Source organism: Xyrauchen texanus, chromosome 7, assembly GCF_025860055.1.
Source record: "Xyrauchen texanus isolate HMW12.3.18 chromosome 7, RBS_HiC_50CHRs, whole genome shotgun sequence".
Lineage (NCBI taxonomy): Eukaryota > Metazoa > Chordata > Actinopteri > Cypriniformes > Catostomidae > Xyrauchen > Xyrauchen texanus.
In genome coordinates this window covers 46,975,438-46,993,533 of record NC_068282.1, presented here as the reverse complement: position 1 = coordinate 46,993,533, position 18,096 = coordinate 46,975,438, and the positions used below count along the sequence as shown (strand labels likewise).

Genomic DNA, 18,096 nt, shown 5'->3' with positions numbered 1-18,096 from the left:
TTTAAAGCAACCACCATTAAAGATTTAAAGCCAAATGTACTTGACTTTTTATTATCTTCATCTTCAAACTCTCATTTTCTTAGAGCATATCAGAGCATATGTTCAAGGTGAGGCTCAAACTCACACCTCACATCATTAGTCTCCCTTATATTTTGAACTCTCATCTTGTTAGAGAGGCACTAAAAACATGCTCCAGGTGAGGCTCGAACTCACAGCCTCGGCATTGCTTTGCTTTATACTGTCATATAAGTACCGCGCGCTAACCGATTGCGCCACAGGAGCTGTTGAACATGAAGAGGTTACATCACAACATGCCAAAAAACACTGCCCGAGTCCTTTTAGACTTAGAATTCTAGAGATTGGACAACATCATTGAAGATTTAAAGCCAAATGTACTTTACTTTTTCATCATCCTTCGAACTCTCATTTTGCTAGAGCAAATCAAAGACCTTGTTCAAGGTGAGGCTCAAACTCACAAACTCTGATCATTAGTCTTCTTATGCTTTGAACTCTCACCTTGTTAGAGAGGCTCTAAAACCATGCACCAGGTGAGGCTCGAACTCACAACCTCGACATTGCTTTGCTTTATATTGTCTTATAAGTACCAAGCTATAAAACCAATCTTCAGGTCTGGCTCAAACTCCTAACCTCAGAAGTGCCTTTCTACGTTATGTCTTATAACTACCATGTGCTAACTGATTACATCACTGGGGTTGACAAACAGCCTACTTTTTTGATACATCATTAGAACTATTCAGAAATGATACATAATATCCAACTGTGAATGTAAGGAAAACAACACTAATTCTAGAGATTGACCAACACCATTGAAGATTTAAAGCAAACATCATTAAAGATTTAAAGCCAAATGTATTTCACTTTTCATTATCGTCATCTTCAAACTCTCATTTTCTTAGAGCATATCAGAGCATATGTTCAAGGTGAGGCTCAAACTCACAACTCTCATCATTAGTCTCCCTTATCCTTTGAACTCTCATCTTGTTAGAGAGGCTCTAAAAACATGCTCCAGGTGAGGCTCAAACTCACAACCTCGGCATTGCTTTGCTTTATACTGTCATATAAGTACCACTTGCTAACCGATTGCACCACAGGAGCTGTTGAACATCAAGAGGTTACATCACAACATGCCAAAAAACACTGCCCGAGTCCTTTTAGACTTAGAATTCTAGAGATTGGACAACATCATTGAAGATTTAAAGCCAAATGTACTTTACTTTATCATCATCCTTCGAACTCTCATTTTGCTAGAGCAAATCAAAGACCTTGTTCAATGTGAGGCTCAAACTCACAAACTCTGATCATTAGTCTTCTTATGCTTTGAACTCTCACCTTGTTAGAGAGGCTCTAAAACCATGCACCAGGTGAGGCTCGAACTCACAACCTCGACATTGTTTGCTTTATACTGTCTTATAAGTACCAATCTATAAAACCAATCTTCAGGTCTGGATCAAACTCCTAACTTCAGAAGTGCCTTTCTACGTTATGTCTTATAACTACCATGTGCTAACTGATTACATGACAGGGGATGACAACCAGCCTACTTTTTTGATACGTCATTAGAGCTATTCAGAAATGATACATAATATCCAACTGTGAATGTAAGGAAAACAACACTAATTCTAGAGATTGACCAAAACCATCGAAGGTTTAAAGCAAACACCATTAAAGATTTAAAGCCGAATGTACTTCACTTTTCATTATCGTCATCTTCAAAATCTCATTTTATTAGAGCATATGTTCAAGGTGAGGCTCAAACTCACACCTCTCAGCATTAGTCTCCCTTATCCTTTGAACTCTCATCTTGTTAGAGAGGCTCTAAAAACATGCTCCAGGTGAGGCTCGAACTCACACCCTCGACATTGCTTTACTTTATACTGTCTTATAAGTACCAATCTATAAAACCAATCTTCAGGTCTGGCTCAAACTCCTAACCTCAGAAGTGCCTTTCTACGTTATGTCTTATTACTACCATGTGCTAACTGATTACATCACTGGGGTTGACAAACAGCCTACTTTTTTGATACGTCATTAGAACTATTCAGAAATGATACATAATATCCAACTGTGAATGTAAGGAAAACAACACTAATTCTAGAGATTGACCAACACCATTGAAGATTTAAAGCAAAAACCATTAAAGATTTAAAGCCAAATGTACTTCACTTTTCATTATCATCATCTTCAAACTCTCATTTTCTTAGAGCATATCAGAGCATATGTTCAAGGTGAGGCTCAAACTCACAACTCTCATCATTAGTCTCCCTTATCCTTTGAACTCTCATCTTCTTAGAGAGGCTCTAAAAACATGCTCCAGGTGAGGCTCGAACTCACAACCTCGGCATTGCTTTGCATTATACTGTCATATAAGTTCCGCGCGTTAACCTATTGCGCCACAGGAGCTGTTGAACATCAAGAGGATACATCACAACATGCCAAAAAACACTGCCCGAGTCCTTTTAGACTTAGAATTCTAGAGATTGGACAACATCATTGAAGATTTAAAGCCAAATGTACTTTACTTCATCATCATCCTTCGAACTCTCATTTTGTTAGAGCAAATCAAAGACCTTGTTCAAGGTGAGGCTCAAACTCACAACCTCTGATCATTAGTCTTCTTATGCTTTGAACTCTCACCTTGTTAGAGAGGCTCTAAAACCATGCACCAGGTGAGGCTCGAACTCACAACCTCGACATTGCTTTGCTTTATACTGTCTTATAAGTACCAATCTATAAAACCAATCTTCAGGTCAGGCTCAAACTCCTAACCTCAGAAGTGCCTTTCTACGTTATGTCTTATTACTACCATGTGCTAACTGATTACATGACAGGGGATGACAACCAGCCTACTTTTCTGATACGTCATTAGAACTATTCAGAAATGATACATAATATCCAACTGTGAATGTAAGGAAAACAACACTAATTCTAGAGATTGACCAACACCATTGAAGATTTAAAGCAAACACCATTAAAGATTTAAAGCCAAATGTACTTCACTTTTCATTATCGTCATCTTCAAACTCTCATTTTATTAGAGCATATGTTCAAGGTGAGGCTCAAACTCACAACTCTCATCATTAGTCTCACTTATCCTTTGAACTCTCATCTTGTTAGAGAGGCTCTAAAAACATGCTCCAGGTGAGGCTCGAACTCACAACCTCGACATTGCTTTGCTTTATACTGTCTTATAAGTACCAATCTATAAAACCAATCTTCAGGTCGGGCTCAAACTCCTAACCTCAGAAGTGCCTTTCTACGTTATGTCTTATTACTACCATGTGCTAACTGATTACATCACTGGGGTGGACAACCAGCCTACTTTTTTGATACGTCATTAGAACTATTCAGAAATGATACATAATATCCAACTGTGAATGTAAGGAAAACAACACTAATTCTAGAGATTGACCAACACCATTGAAGATTTAAAGCAAACACCATTAAAGATTTAAAGCCAAATGTACTTCACTTTTCATTATCGTCATCTTCAAACTCTCATTTTCTTAGTGCATATCAGAGCATATGTTCAAGGTGAGGCTCAAACTCACAACTCTCATCATTAGTCTCCCTTATCCTTTGAACTCTCATCTTGTTAGAGAGGCTCTAAAAACATGCTCCAGGTGAGGCTCGAACTCACAACCTCGGCATTGCTTTGCTTTATACTGTCATATAAGTACTGCAGCTAACCGATTGCGCCACAGGAGCTGTTGACCGTCAAGAGGTTACATCACAACATGCCAAAAAACACTGCCCGAGTCCTTTTAGACTTAGAATTCTAGAGATTGGACAACATCATTGAAGATTTAAAGCCAAATGTACTTTACTTTATCATCATCCTTTGAACTCTCATTTTGCTAGAGCAAATCAAAGACCTTGTTCAAGGTGAGGCTCAAACTCACAAACTCTGATCATTAGTCTTCTTATGCTTTGAACTCTCACCTTGTTAGAGAGGCTCTAAAACCATGCACCAGGTGAGGCTCGAACTCACAACCTCGACATTGCTTTGCTTTATACTGTCTTATAAGTACCAATCTATAAAACCAATCTTCAGGTCAGGCTCAAACTCCTAACCTCAGAAGTGCCTTTCTACGTTATGTCTTATTACTACCATGTGCTAACTGATTACATCACTGGGGTTGACAAACAGCCTACTTTTTTGATACGTCATTAGAACTATTCAGAAATGATACATAATATCCAACTGTGAATGTAAGGAAAACAACACTAATTCTAGAGATTGACCAACACCATTGAAGATTTAAAGCCAAATGTACTTCACTTTTCATTATCGTCATCTTCAAACTCTCATTTTCTTAGAGCATATCAGAGCATATGTTCAAGGTGAGGCTCAAACTCACAACTCTCATCATTAGTCTCCCTTATCCTTTGAACTCTCATCTTGTTAGAGAGGCTCTAAAAACATGCTCCAGGTGAGGCTCGAACTCACAACCTCGGCATTGCTTTGCTTTATACTGTCATATAAGTACCGCGCGCTAACCGATTGCGCCACAGGAGCTGTTGACCATCAAGAGGTTACATCACAACATGCCAAAAAACACTGCCCGAGTCCTTTTAGACTTAGAATTCTAGAGATTGGACAACACCATTGAAGATTTAAAGGCAAATGTACTTTACTTTTTCATCATCCTTCGAACTCTCATTTTGTTAGAGCAAATCAAAGACCTTGTTCAAGGTGAGGCTCAAACTCACAACCTCTGATCATTAGTCTTCTTATGCTTTGAACTCTCACCTTGTAAGAGAGGCTCTAAAACCATGCACCAGGTGAGGCTCGAACTCACAACCTCGACATTGCTTTGCTTTATATTGTCTTATAAGTACCAATCTATAAAACCAATCTTCAGGTCTGGATCAAACTCCTAACTTCAGAAGTGCCTTTCTACGTTATGTCTTATAACTACCATGTGCTAACTGATTACATCACTGGGGATGACAACCAGCCTACTTTTTTGATACGTCATTAGAACTATTCAGAAATGATACATAATATCCAACTGTGAATGTAAGGAAAACAACACTAATTCTAGAGATTGACCAACACCATTGAAGATTTAAAGCAACCACCATTAAAGATTTAAAGCCAAATGTACTTGACTTTTCATTATCGTCATCTTCAAACTCTCATTTTCTTAGAGCATATCAGAGCATATGTTCAAGGTGAGGCTCAAACTCACACCTCACATCATTAGTCTCCCTTATCCTTTGAACTCTCATCTTGTTAGAGAGGCTCTAAAAACATGCTCCAGGTGAGGCTCGAACTCACAGCCTCGGCATTGCTTTGCTTTATACTGTCATATAAGTACCACACGCTAACCGATTGCGCCACAGGAGCTGATGAACATCAAGAGGTTACATCACAACATGCCAAAAAACACTGCCCGAGTCCTTTTAGACTTAGAATTCTAGAGATTGGACAACACCATTGAAGATTTAAAGGCAAATGTACTTTACTTTATCATCATCCTTCGAACTCTCATTTTGTTAGAGCAAATCAAAGACCTTGTTCAAGGTGAGGCTCAAACTCACAACCTCTGATCATTAGTCTTCTTATGCTTTGAACTCTCACCTTGTAAGAGAGGCTCTAAAACCATGCACCAGGTGAGGCTCGAACTCACAACCTCGACATTGCTTTGCTTTATATTGTCTTATAAGTACCAATCTATAAAACCAATCTTCAGGTCTGGATCAAACTCCTAACTTCAGAAGTGCCTTTCTACGTTATGTCTTATAACTACCATGTGCTAACTGATTACATGACAGGGGATGACAACCAGCCTACTTTTTTGATACGTCATTAGAGCTATTCAGAAATGATACATAATATCCAACTGTGAATGTAAGGAAAACAACACTAATTCTAGAGATTGACCAAAACCATCGAAGATTTAAAGCAAACACCATTAAAGATTTAAAGCCGAATGTACTTCACTTTTCATTATCGTCATCTTCAAACTCTCATTTTATTAGAGCATATGTTCAAGGTGAGGCTCAAACTCACACCTCTCATCATTAGTCTCCCTTATCCTTTGAACTCTCATCTTGTTAGAGAGGCTCTAAAAACATGCTCCAGGTGAGGCTCGAACTCACAACCTCGACATTGCTTTGCTTTATACTGTCTTATAAGTACCAATCTATAAAACCAATCTTCAGGTCAGGCTCAAACTCCTAACCTCAGAAGTGCCTTTCTACGTTATGTCTTATTACTACCATGTGCTAACTGATTACATCACTGGGGTTGACAAACAGCCTACTTTTTTGATACGTCATTAGAACTATTCAGAAATGATACATAATATCCAACTGTGAATGTAAGGAAAACAACACTAATTCTAGAGATTGACCAACACCATTGAAGATTTAAAGCAAACACCATTAAAGATTTAAAGCCAAATGTACTTCACTTTTCATTATCGTCATCTTCAAACTCTCATTTTCTTAGAGCATATCAGAGCATATGTTCAAGGTGAGGCTCAAACTCACAACTCTCATCATTAGTCTCCCTTATCCTTTGAACTCTCATCTTGTTAGAGAGGCTCTAAAAACATGCTCCAGGTGAGGCTCGAACTCACAACCTCGGCATTGCTTTGCTTTATACTGTCATATAAGTACTGGCGCTAACCGATTAGCCTACAGGAGCTGTTGAACATCAAGAGGTTACATCACAACATGCCAAAAAACACTGCCCGAGTCCTTTTAGACTTAGAATTCTAGAGATTGGACAACATCATTGAAGATTTAAAGCCAAATGTACTTTACTTTATCATCATCCTTTGAACTCTCATTTTGCTAGAGCAAATCAAAGACCTTGTTCAAGGTGAGGCTCAAACTCACAAACTCTGATCATTAGTCTTCTTATGCTTTGAACTCTCACCTTGTTAGAGAGGCTCTAAAACCATGCACCAGGTGAGGCTCGAACTCACAACCTCGACATTGCTTTGCTTTATACTGTCTTATAAGTACCAATCTATAAAACCAATCTTCAGGTCTGGCTCAAACTCCTAACCTCAGAAGTGCCTTTCTACGTTATGTCTTATAACTACCATGTGCTAACTGATTACATCACTGGGGATGACAACCAGCCTACTTTTTTGATACGTCATTAGAACTATTCAGAAATGATACATAATATCCAACTGTGAATGTAAGGAAAACAACACTAATTCTAGAGATTGACCAACACCATTGAAGATTTAAAGCAACCACCATTAAAGATTTAAAGCCAAATGTACTTCACTTTTCATTATCGTCATCTTCAAACTCTCATTTTCTTAGAGCATATCAGAGCATATGTTCAAGGTGAGGCTCAAACTCACAACTCTCATCATTAGTCTCCCTTATCCTTTGAACTCTCATCTTGTTAGAGAGGCTCTAAAAACATGCTCCAGGTGAGGCTCGAACTCACAACCTCGGCATTGCTTTGCTTTATACTGTCATATAAGTACTGCAGCTAACCGATTATGCCTACAGGAGCTGTTGACCATCAAGAGGTTACATCACAACATGCCAAAAAACACTGCCCGAGTCCTTTTAGACTTAGAATTCTAGAGATTGGACAACATCATTGAAGATTTAAAGCCAAATGTACTTTACTTTATCATCATCCTTCGAACTCTCATTTTGCTAGAGCAAATCAAAGACCTTGTTCAAGGTGAGGCTCAAACTCACAAACTCTGATCATTAGTCTTCTTATGCTTTGAACTCTCACCTTGTTAGAGAGGCTCTAAAACCATGCACCAGGTGAGGCTCGAACTCACAACCTCGACATTGCTTTGCTTTATACTGTCTTATAAGTACCAATCTATAAAACCAATCTTCAGGTCAGGCTCAAACTCCTAACCTCAGAAGTGCCTTTCTACGTTATGTCTTATAACTACCATGTGCTAACTGATTACATCACTGGGGATGACAACCAGCCTACTTTTTTGATACGTCATTAGAACTATTCAGAAATGATACATAATATCCAACTGTGAATGTAAGGAAAACAACACTAATTCTAGAGATTGACCAACACCATTGAAGATTTAAAGCAACCACCATTAAAGATTTAAAGCCAAATGTACTTCACTTTTCATTATCGTCATCTTCAAACTCTCATTTTCTTAGAGCATATCAGAGCATATGTTCAAGGTGAGGCTCAAACTCACAACTCTCATCATTAGTCTCCCTTATCCTTTGAACTCTCATCTTGTTAGAGAGGCTCTAAAAACATGCTCCAGGTGAGGCTCGAACTCACAACCTCGGCATTGCTTTGCTTTATACTGTCATATAAGTACCACGCGCTAACCGATTATGCCACAGGAGCTGTTGAACATCAAGAGGTTACATCACAACATGCCAAAAAACACTGCCCGAGTCCTTTTAGACTTAGAATTCTAGAGATTGGACAACATCATTGAAGATTTAAAGCCAAATGTACTTTACTTTATCATCATCCTTCGAACTCTCATTTTGTTAGAGCAAATCAAAGACCTTGTTCAAGGTGAGGCTCAAACTCACAACCTCTGATCATTAGTCTTCTTATGCTTTGAACTCTCACCTTGTTAGAGAGGCTCTAAAACCATGCACCAGGTGAGGCTCGAACTCACAACCTCGACATTGCTTTGCTTTTATACTGTCTTATAAGTACCAATCTATAAAACCAATCTTCAGGTCTGGCTCAAACTCCTAACCTCAGAAGTGCCTTTCTACGTTATGTCTTATAACTACCATGTGCTAACTGATTACATCACTGGGGATGACAACCAGCCTACTTTTTTGATACGTCATTAGAACTATTCAGAAATGATACATAATATCCAACTGTGAATGTAAGGAAAACAACACTAATTCTAGAGATTGACCAACACCATTGAAGATTTAAAGCAAACACCATTAAAGATTTAAAGCCAAATGTACTTCACTTTTCATTATCGTCATCTTCAAACTCTCATTTTCTTAGAGCATATCAGAGCATATGTTCAAGGTGAGGCTCAAACTCACACCTCTCATCATTAGTCTCCCTTATCCTTTGAACTCTCATCTTGTTAGAGAGGCTCTAAAAACATGCTCCAGGTGAGGCTCGAACTCACAACCTCGGCATTGCTTTGCTTTATACTGTCATATAAGTACCACACGCTAACCGATTAGCATCACAGGAGCTGTTGAACATCAAGAGGTTACATCACAACATGCCAAAAAACACTGCCCGAGTCCTTTTAGACTTAGAATTCTAGAGATTGGACAACATCATTGAAGATTTAAAGCCAAATGTACTTTACTTTCATCATCATCCTTCGAACTCTCATTTTGTTAGAGCAAATCAAAGACCTTGTTCAAGGTGAGGCTCAAACTCACAACCTCTGATCATTAGTCTTCTTATGCTTTGAACTCTCACCTTGTTAGAGAGGCTCTAAAACCATGCACCAGGTGAGGCTCGAACTCACAACCTCGACATTGCTTTGCTTTATACTGTCTTATAAGTACCAATCTATAAAACCAATCTTCAGGTCTGGATCAAACTCCTAACTTCAGAAGTGCCTTTCTACGTTATGTCTTATAACTACCATGTGCTAACTGATTACATGACGGGGATGACAACCAGCCTACTTTTTGATACGTCATTAGAGCTATTCAGAAATGATACATAATATCCAACTGTGAATGTAAGGAAAACAACACTAATTCTAGAGATTGACCAAAACCATCGAAGATTTAAAGCAAACACCATTAAAGATTTAAAGCCAAATGTACTTCACTTTTCATTATCGTCATCTTCAAACTCTCATTTTATTAGAGCAAATCAGTGTTCAAGGTGAGGCTCAAACTCACAACCTCTCATCATTAGTCTCCTTATCCTTTGAACTCTCATCTTGTTAGAGAGGCTCTAAAACCATGCTCCAGGTGAGGCTCGAACTCACAACCTCGACATTGCTTTGCTTTATACTGTCTTATAAGTACCAATCTATAAAACCAATCTTCAGGTCAGGCTCAAACTCCTAACCTCAGAAGTGCCTTTCTACGTTATGTCTTATTACTACCATGTGCTAACTGATTACATCACTGGGGTTGACAAACAGCCTACTTTTTTGATACGTCATTAGAACTATTCAGAAATGATACATAATATCCAACTGTGAATGTAAGGAAAACAACACTAATTCTAGAGATTGACCAACACCATTGAAGATTTAAAGCAAACACCATTAAAGATTTAAAGCCAAATGTACTTCACTTTTCATTATCGTCATCTTCAAACTCTCATTTTCTTAGAGCATATCAGAGCATATGTTCAAGGTGAGGCTCAAACTCACAACTCTCATCATTAGTCTCCCTTATCCTTTGAACTCTCATCTTGTTAGAGAGGCTCTAAAAACATGCTCCAGGTGAGGCTCGAACTCACAACCTCGGCATTGCTTTGCTTTATGCTGTCATATAAGTACCGCACGCTAACCAATTGCGCCACAGGAGCTGTTGAACATCAATAGGTTACATCACAACATGCCAAAAAACACTGCCCGAGTCCTTTTAGACTTAGAATTCTAGAGATTGGACAACATCATTGAAGATTTAAAGCCAAATGTACTTTACTTTTTCATCATCCTTCGAACTCTCATTTTGCTAGAGCAAATCAAAGACCTTGTTCAAGGTGAGGCTCAAACTCACAAACTCTGATCATTAGTCTTCTTATGCTTTGAACTCTCACCTTGTAAGAGAGGCTCTAAAACCATGCACCAGGTGAGGCTCGAACTCACAACCTCGACATTGCTTTGCTTTATACTGTCTTATAAGTACCAATCTATAAAACCAATCTTCAGGTCTGGCTCAAACTCCTAACCTCAGAAGTGCCTTTCTATGTTATGTCTTATAACTACCATGTGCTAACTGATTACATCACTGGGGATGACAACCAGCCTACTTTTTTGATACGTCATTAGAAATATTCAGAAATGATACATAATATCCAACTGTGAATTTAAGGAAAACAACACTAATTCTAGAGATTGACCAACACCATTGAAGATTTAAAGCAACCACCATTAAAGATTTAAAGCCAAATGTACTTCACTTTTCATTATCGTCATCTTCAAACTCTCATTTTATTAGAGCATATGTTCAAGGTGAGGCTAAAACTCACAACGCTCATCATTAGTCTCCCTTATCCTTTGAACTCTCACATTCTTAGAGAGGCTCTAAAAACATGCTCCAGGTGAGGCTCGAACTCACAATCTCGGCATTGCTTTGCTTTATACTGTCATATAAGTACCACGCGCTAACCGATTGCGCCACAGGAGCTGTTCACCTTCAAGAGGTTACATCACAACATGCCAAAAAACACTGCCCGAGTCCTTTTAGACTCAGAATTCTAGAGATTGGACAACACCATTGAAGATTTAAAGCGAAATGTACTTTACTTTATCATCATCCTTCGAAATCTCATTTTGTTAGAGCAAATAAAAGACCTTGTTCAAGGTGAGGCTCAAACTCACAACCTCTGATCATTAGTCTTCTTATGCTTTGAACTCCCACCTTGTTAGAGAGGCTCTAAAACCATGCACCAGGTGAGGCTCCAACTCACAACCTCGGCATTGCTTTGCTTTATACTGTCATATAAGTACCATTTTTGTTATTGATCATGTTTTTTCCTGTTTTTGGTTTAGAGAGGAAGTAAGGGGAGAGTTTTCTTGTTGATTTTAAATTTTATTTGTAAAGGTTAGAAAGTACTCTTTAAATAAAGTCAGAAGAAATTTGTTTTGGCCTGATCGACTTTTTGAAGCTTCCCTTTCTCATGTGTTATCTTGTTAATAAATATGATTCTTTCATTTAAGATTGGAGTGATCTTTGTGACAGAGCTGGGACAGGAGAGGACACTCTTCAAATCAAATCAAATCAAATCAAATCAAATCACTTTATTGTCACACTACCAAGTACACAAGTGCAACAGTAGGTGAAATTCTTGTGTGCAGTTCCGAGCAACATAGCAGTCATGACAGTGACGAGACATATACCAATTACAATAAACAACATACTTACACAAAACAATTTACAAATCAAATGTACACATACTTACACAACACAATAATTATATACAATACACACAATATACAATACAATAAGGAGTATATGAAATATATATATATATATGAAGTAGTATATTGAGGAGAATATGTTGACAGTCCAGTGTGAGATATAAGATGAATAAAGTGCAGTGCTAATTATTGATCGTGATAGATCAAGTGTTCAACAGTCTGACTGCTTGGGGAAAGAAGCTGTCATGTAGTCGGCTGGTGCTGGTCCTGATGCTGCGATACCGCCTGCCTGATGGTAGCAGTGAGAGCAGCCCATGACTCGGGTGGCTGGAGTCTCTGATGATCCTCCGAGCTTTTTTCACAAACCGCCTAGTGTATATGTCCTGGAGGGAGGGAAGCTCACCTCCGATGATGTTTCTGGCAGTTCGCACCACCCTTTGCAGGGCTTTGCGTTTGTGGGCGGTGCTATTGCCGTACCAGGCAGTGATGCAGCCAGTCAGGATGCTCTCTACAGTACTGGTGTAGAACCGTGTGAGGATGTGGTGGTTCATTCCAAACTTCCTCAGCCGTCTCAGGAAGAAGAGGTGCTGGTGAGCCTTCTTCACAACGGCCTCAGTGTGGACGGACCATGTGAGTTCTTCAGTGATGTGGACACCGAGGAACTTGAAACTGCTGACTCTCTCTACCGGTGCTCCATTGATGGTGATGGGGCTGTGTTCTCTGTCTTTCTTCCTGAAATCCACCACAAGCTCCATGGTTTTACTGACGTTGAGGGAGAGGTTGTGCTCCTGACACCAGCGTGTCAGAGTGTGCACCTCCTCTCTGTAGGCTCTTTCATCATTGTCAGTGATCAGACCTACCACCGTTGTATCGTCAGCAAACTTAATGATGGCATTGGAGCTATGTGTTGCCACACAGTCATGCGTGTATAGGGAATACAGTAGGGGGCTGAGAACACAGCCCTGCGGGGCTCCAGTGTTGAGGGTCAGTGATGAGGAGATGTTGCTGCCCATTCTAACCACCTGACGTCTGCCTGACAGGATATCCAGGATCCAGCTGCACAGCGAGCCATTTAAGCCCAGAGCCCGGAGTTTCACATCAAGCTTGGAGGGCACTATGGTGTTGAATGCTGAGCTGTAGTCTACAAACAGCATTCTCACATATGTGTTCCTTTTTTCCAGATGGGAGAGAGCAGTGTGTAGTGTAGATGCAATGGTATCATCAGTGGAGCGGTTGTTGCTGTAGGCAAACTGCAATGGGTCCAAAGGGGGGGCAGAACAGAGCAGATGTAATCTCTGATTAACCTTTCAAAGCATTTGCTGACGATGGGGGTCAGAGCAACAGGACGCCAGTCATTTAAGCAAGTGATTGTGGCTTGCTTCGGTACAGGCACAATGGTTGATGTTTTGAAGCATGTGGGGACTACAGACAGGGAGAGGGTCAGATTGAAAATGTCCATAAAAACACCTGCCAGTTGATTCGCGCACGCTCTGATGACGCGGCCCGGAATGCCGTCTGGACCCGCGGCTTTACGGATGTTCACCTGTCGGAAGGATCGGGTTACATCCACAACAGAGACGGAGAGTGAATCAACCTCTGTAGCGTCAGCAGCGAGTGCTCTCTCCGCGAGGGCGGTGTTACTGTCCTCAAAACGAGCATAAAATGTATTAAGTTCGTCCGGGAGAGATGCAGCGGTGTTCACAGTGGAGTCTTTATTCCGTTTGTAGTCCGTGATGGTATTAATTCCCTGCCACATGCTTCTAGAGTCAGTGGTGTTGAACTGACCTTCAAGTTTGTGCCTGTACTGGCGTTTGGCTTCACTGATGGTGTTACGGAGGGCATAACTGGCTTGTTTACGCTCCTCCGTGTTAGAAGAATTAAAAGCAGAGGACCGCGCATTGAGTGCTGTGCGAGCCTTGCCGTTAACCCATGATTTCTGGTTGGGGTATATCCGTATTGTTTTGGTCGGAACAACATCCTCTACGCACTTCCTGATGAAACACGTTACGCTGTCAGCGTAAACCTCGATGTCGTCATCAGAGTCTGATTGGTCCGACCAGCACTGGATCGTTCTGAGGGTGGGTGCTTCCCGTTTCAGCTTCTGCTTGTAAGCGGGCAAAAGCAGAACGGAAGAGTGGTCCGATTTGCCAAATGGGGGGCGGGGGATAGATTTGTAGCCATCCCGGAAAGGAGAGTAACAATGATCTAAAACCCGGTCCCCTCGTGTGTTGAACTTTATGTGTTGGTGGTATTTTGGAGCGATTGTTTTGAAGTTGGCTTTGTTAAAGTCCCCGATAACAATGAACGGAGCCTCAGGGTGCGCGGTTTCCTGCTCACTTATACTCCCATACAGTTCCCTGAGTGCCCGGTCTGTGTCGGCTTGTGGGGGGATGTACACAGTAGTGATGATGACCGCTGTGAATTCCCTCGGCAGCCAGAATGGTCGACACAGAAGCATGAGATATTCCAGATCAGGAGAGCAGAAAGACTTGATGAAATGTACGTTCCTCTGATCACACCATGATTTGTTGATCATAAAACATACACCACCACCTCTGCTTTTACCGGAGAGGTCTTTCGCTCTGTCCGCTCGGTGCACGGAAAAGCCCGTGGTTTCGATGGCCGAGTCTGGAATCTCCGCAGCCAGCCAGGTTTCTGTAAGGCAGATAACACAGCAATCTCTCATCTCTCGTTGGAAAGAGATCCTCGCTCTCAGCTCGCAGAGCTTGTTGTCCAGAGACTGAACATTTGCCAGTAGTATACTGGATAGCGGGGGTCGATTTGCATGATGTCTTACTCTGATGAGAACGCCGGTTCGTTTTCCTCTTTTCCTTCTGCGTTTCCGCGGCCGAGCAGCCCAGACAAAGGGCTCCGCTGGCGTGTTTGTAAACAGCAGGTCTTGCTGTATACTTACATTGCACCACAGGAGCTGTTGAAATATCAAGAGGTTATATCACAGCATGCGAAAAAACACTCCTTTTTAGACTTTGTAATGCCAAATAATACATCAGACATAATATCCTACTGTGAATGTAAGGAAAACAACACTAATTCTACAGATTGGCCAACACCATTGAAGATTTAAAGCCAAATTACATTAGTTTTCCTTAATATCATCCTTTGAACTCATCTTCTTAGAGCATATCTAAGACCATGCTCAAGGTGAGCCTCAAACTAACAACCTCAGCATTGCCTTGTTTCATACTGTCTTCTAAGAAACACTCGAGAACCGATTACACCACTGGAGCTGACATCCTGAATTCAGGTTATAGTACACCATGGGTAAAAACACACCCGGAGTCCTTTTTTTACTTGATCATCACTAAACATACATAAGACATAAAATCCTACAGTCAATGTAAAGAAATTAACACTAATTCTAAAGACTGACCAACACAAGAGAAGACTGCAAAACAAATGTGTATCGGTCTTCCTTAAAACTGTTTGAACTCACATCTTGTTAGAGCATCAATAAAACCAATCTTTAGGTCAGGCTCAAACTCCTTCGCATTTTCTTTACATATTTGCAATTCAGATTGAGCCTTCTTTTTTGATACGTCATTATAACTATTCATACATATATGTGCTGTCTTATAAGTACTGCACGCTAAGAGATTGCACCACAGGAGCTGACATTCTGTAATGAGGTTATGGCACATTACAGGAAAAACACAGCCTATGCTGTCAATGTAAAGAAATTAACTCTAATTCTAAATATTGGCCAACATAATAGAAGACTGCCTGACAAATGTATAATGGTCTTCCTTAAAACCAATTGAACTCATCTTGTTAGAGCATCTATATATCCAATCTTTAGGTCAGGCTCAAACTCCCAACCTCAGCATTGACTTGCAACGTAATGTCTTAAAAGTAACTTGCGCTAACCGATTGTGGTACTGGACCTGGAACATCCTGAAGAGAGGTTATAGTACACTATGGGAAAAAACACAGCCCGAGTTCTTATATTTTATACTTCATTATGTCCATGAATACACAAGACTTAACATGCTACTGTCAATGTAAATGAATTAACACTAATAACAGCGTTTCTGTACTTGTTAGAGCATCTCTACAACCATGCTCAAGGTGAGGGTTGAACTCACAACCTCAGCATTGCCTTGATACATACTGTCTTTTAAATACTATGCGAGAGCATATTGTAATCAGGTTCTAGCACCACAGGGGAAAAAACAGCCAGAGTCTTTTTTTAAACTTCATTATGACCATGTATACATAAGACATAAAATCCTACTGTCAATGTACACTAAGTCTAAACACTAATTCTAATGATTGGCCAACACAATTGAAGACTGCAAGACAAATGTATAGTCTTCCTTAAAATCTTTTGAACCCTCATCTTGTTAGATCATCTCTAAAAGCATCCTACAGGTGAGGCTTGAACTCACAACCTCAGCATTGCCTTGTTACTCTCTGTCTTACGACTATTACGCACTAATCGATTGCACATGACATCTTGCAAATAGGTTATAGAACACCACAAGTAAATCTCAATTTAAGTTGGATTTAAAATTCAATGAATATAATATAATAAGTACAACTACCAAACTGTTTTACAACTGTAAAACTCAAAAATATCAATGATTATTAGGTTCAATAATCTTGCATTTTTAAGTTCAGTCAGTATCTGGTGTGGCCACCAGCTGCATTAAGTTCTGCAGTGCATCTCCTCCTCATGGACTGCACCAGATTTGCCAGTTCTTGCTGTGAGATGTTACCCCACACTTCCACCAAGGCACTTGCAAGTTCCTGAGCGGAATGGCCCTAGCCCTCACCCTCTGATCCAACAGGTCCCAGAAGTGCTCAATGGGATTGAGATTCGTGCTCTTTGCTGGCCATGGCAGAACGCACAGAACGAGCAGTATGGCTGGTGGCATTGTCAGGCTGGAGGGTCATGTCAGGATGAGCCTGCAGGAAGGGTAGCACATGAGGGAGGAGGATGTCTTTCCTGTAACGCACAGCATTGAGATGGCCTGCATTGACAACAAGCTCAGATGATGCTGTTACACACCGCCCTAGACCATGATGGACCCTCCACCTCCAAATCAATCACGAGTCCAGCCATCACCCCTAGTGAGACAAAACCACGACTCATCAGTGAAGAGCACTTTTTGCCAGTCCTGTCTGGTCCAGTGAAGGTGGGTTTGTTCCCATAGGTGACGTTGCTGCCGGTGATGTCTGGTAAGGACCTGCCTTACAACAGGCCCACAAGCCCTCAGTCCAGCCCCTCTCAGTCTATTGCAGACAGTCTGAACACTGATGGAGGGATTGTGCATTCTTGGTGTAACTTGGGCAGTTGTTGTTGCCATCCTGTACCTGTCCCGCAGGTGTGATATTCAGATGTATTGATCCTGTACTGGTGTTGTTACACGTGGTCTGCCACTGCGAGGACGATCAGCTGTCCTTCCTGTCACCCTGTAACGTCTTAGGCATCTCACAGTACGGACATTGTAATTTATTGCCCTGGCCACATCTACAGTCCTCTTGCCTCCATGCAGCATGTCTAAGATACGTTCATGAAGATGAGCAGAGACCCTCGGCATCTTTCTTTAGGTGTTTTTCAGAGTCAAGAAAGGTCTCTTTAGTGTCTGAAGTTTTTATAACTGTGACCTTAATTGTCTACCATCTGTAAGCTGTTAGTATCTTAACGACCGTTCCACAGGTGCATGTTCATTAATAGTTTATGGTCAATGAAACAAGCACGGAAAACATTGTTTATTTCGATTTTTTTAAATGATCTTTAAAATACAGTGTCCTGAAAAAGGGACATTCCTTTTATTGCTAAGTTTATATTATGATTCAATAAATCGCGATCCATCACATTATAATCTAGCTGAATTAAGTGCACGCTCAAGTGTGCATCAGCCGGGTGCAGTTTTATATCCCTCCTCCTTTGAAGAGGCGCTGACCACACAGAGAAATGCAAGTTTCTGAATTTAGTTATTTACATGATCAGCTTCTGTATTATTTGAACTTTAATAAAGCTATAATGCATTTAATATAACTGCATTCAGTCAGGCATGAACTGCAG

At 40.5% G+C, this 18,096-nt stretch overlaps 7 non-coding genes across 7 annotated transcripts; all 7 read right to left on the bottom strand.

The window, feature by feature from the left end:
* Positions 1-188: 188 nt before the first annotated feature.
* Positions 189-282, bottom strand: trnai-uau (transfer RNA isoleucine (anticodon UAU)). The gene is made up of 2 exons: positions 245-282; positions 189-224 (listed from the first exon to the last, which is right to left on the bottom strand). It is a non-coding gene; the product is annotated as a tRNA-Ile (tRNA).
* A 2,045-nt stretch (positions 283-2,327) lies between these two features.
* trnai-uau (transfer RNA isoleucine (anticodon UAU)) lies at positions 2,328-2,421 on the bottom strand. Its single transcript has 2 exons — positions 2,384-2,421; positions 2,328-2,363 (listed from the first exon to the last, which is right to left on the bottom strand). It is a non-coding gene; the product is annotated as a tRNA-Ile (tRNA).
* A 2,022-nt stretch (positions 2,422-4,443) lies between these two features.
* Positions 4,444-4,537, bottom strand: trnai-uau (transfer RNA isoleucine (anticodon UAU)). The gene is made up of 2 exons: positions 4,500-4,537; positions 4,444-4,479 (listed from the first exon to the last, which is right to left on the bottom strand). It is a non-coding gene; the product is annotated as a tRNA-Ile (tRNA).
* A 740-nt stretch (positions 4,538-5,277) lies between these two features.
* Positions 5,278-5,371, bottom strand: trnai-uau (transfer RNA isoleucine (anticodon UAU)). The gene is made up of 2 exons: positions 5,334-5,371; positions 5,278-5,313 (listed from the first exon to the last, which is right to left on the bottom strand). It is a non-coding gene; the product is annotated as a tRNA-Ile (tRNA).
* Positions 5,372-8,250: 2,879 nt separating this feature from the next.
* trnai-uau (transfer RNA isoleucine (anticodon UAU)) lies at positions 8,251-8,344 on the bottom strand. The gene is made up of 2 exons: positions 8,307-8,344; positions 8,251-8,286 (listed from the first exon to the last, which is right to left on the bottom strand). It is a non-coding gene; the product is annotated as a tRNA-Ile (tRNA).
* Positions 8,345-10,395: 2,051 nt separating this feature from the next.
* trnai-uau (transfer RNA isoleucine (anticodon UAU)) lies at positions 10,396-10,489 on the bottom strand. Its single transcript has 2 exons — positions 10,452-10,489; positions 10,396-10,431 (listed from the first exon to the last, which is right to left on the bottom strand). It is a non-coding gene; the product is annotated as a tRNA-Ile (tRNA).
* A 730-nt stretch (positions 10,490-11,219) lies between these two features.
* Positions 11,220-11,313, bottom strand: trnai-uau (transfer RNA isoleucine (anticodon UAU)). Its single transcript has 2 exons — positions 11,276-11,313; positions 11,220-11,255 (listed from the first exon to the last, which is right to left on the bottom strand). It is a non-coding gene; the product is annotated as a tRNA-Ile (tRNA).
* Positions 11,314-18,096: the final 6,783 nt, after the last annotated feature.